We start from the raw sequence: 2,030 nt of genomic DNA, 5'->3' as shown, positions 1-2,030 counted from the left end.
ACACAATAAACTGTACATGTTACACAATAAACTGTACATGTTACACAGTAAACTGTACATGTTACGCAATAAACTGTACATGTTGCACAGTAAACTGTACACATTATACAGTCAACTTTACACGTTACACAGTTACTTTATTGTCTGTGGCAGTTTTCAATATTTTGCACTTTGAACTTTTAGTTAAAAATATTTTTCACAGTGGCACATTTAGTATAACTGCTGCCTCTCAGTGAACAGGTTACCCTGTTTCAAATCCCGGTCTGGGGGCCCTTCTGGCTGGAGTTTTCTTGTTCTCTCCATCCATGTGTGGTAACTCTAATGCCTTTTTTCAATTAGTACCATTAGTACCGGTACAGCACGGTTCGACTCAGCCCGGCACGGTACAGTTGTGTTTCCATTATACTTTCAGTAATGGTTCTACTAGAATCTCACTGTGAGTGAGAGTGAATGATTGTTTGTCTCGTTTGTCTCTATTTGTCCCTGTGATGGACTGGAGACCTGTCCAGGGTCCCAGTGACCCCCGCGACCCGAGAAGGAAGAAGCCGGTAAAGATAATGGATGGCTAATTTTTCAGACATAACAGTAGCAACATAAATAAATGAACTTGACTTCAACATTTTTGTCACTTCTTCAAATTGAAAAACAGCAACTGGATGTTGAGGAACGAATGATGTAACCAACAGATACAAAGACAGTTATTATTTATATCGTAATCAGAGATTTTTAAACACCACCTCTTTTTTAAATTCAGACTTGTGAGGTGAACAAAGGTGTAACCTCTCTTTGTAGAGATCCCACGTAAACGAAGAGAACCTCATGCTGTAATAAAGGATCACAAAGAGACACTAACAGAACTCTGTCATCATGCAGTTAAAGACAAACGGCAAGAAAAACTTCAGACCACCAAAAAATAAATAAATCACGACGGTAAATGAACGTGAAGAATACGAAGAACGTTAGGATCCAGAACGCCTTCAAAAAGACAAATTCAAGCTAAACTAAAGCCAGAACGCAACAGAACAGAAAACAAACCATAGAAAAGGAGTTTATGAATTACATGAAGCTTGTTGCTTCATATTTAGTCCATCTGTCATCATTCAGAGGATCTAAACGTTCAAACATTCTGTGAATGCTTTCTGCTGCTGTTGCATCGACGGCTGTAAAACCAACAAGCTGTTCGGCAGTTCTTTAAATAGAAAAAAGATTTAAAAGTTGATTAAAATCAGTTCAAAACTCAGCTCTGAACAAGAGAAGAGATGCAGGAGGAGAAGAGTGAGAGGAAGATGGGACATGTTTGCTAGTGTTGATATTTTCTGACTCGCCTCGCTGTGTTTTAATGTCAGACATTAGTGCAGCGCTGAAAGTTTTATCTCTTCCCAGCATCCTTCACTCGTTTCCTCTCCTCGCTGTCGTCTCTAAATGTTTTCTGTTCAGGAGGATGACTCGCCTGATGCTCCAAGGCACTCCTTAAGTTCATGATGTAACGTCCGTGTAACTGCCTCCTTATGTTTAGTGAAAGAAACTTGAACATGTGCTGCCTGCTGCAGCCGAGCTGGACCCTGAAGGACCAGGGTCAGACTCTGGGTCCAAAGGAGACTAAAGAGTTTGTCTGAAATAAAAACCAGGAGCAGCTTCAGATGGAAATACATAAAAAAACACAAAGAGAAATGAAGGAAGGATGCAAAAAAAAGAGAAAAATATAAAAGAAATATTGAGCTCTTTACAAAACTATTCGTTAAAAAAAGAACTGAGCTACCTGTAGAAGGCAAAAAAACATTTATTTATCAACCATGTATATATATATATATATATATATATATATATATATTCAATTTAATTCAGTTTATTTATATAGTGCCAAGTCACAACAAATGTAGTCTCAGGGCACTGAACAGAAATATTCATATATAAAATAATAATTTAACACTATTTATCTGAGGAGCAGACTGCTTTGAGTTTAACGCCATCGCAGAACTCTATCCATCCATCCATCCATCCATCCATCCATCCATCCATCCATCCATCAT

Source organism: Nematolebias whitei, chromosome 4 (assembly GCF_014905685.2).
Source record: "Nematolebias whitei isolate Nwh7 chromosome 4, NemWhi1, whole genome shotgun sequence".
NCBI lineage: Eukaryota > Metazoa > Chordata > Actinopteri > Cyprinodontiformes > Rivulidae > Nematolebias > Nematolebias whitei.
The sequence above is the reverse complement of the archived record's forward strand: the minus strand, read 5'-3'. Positions refer to the sequence as shown.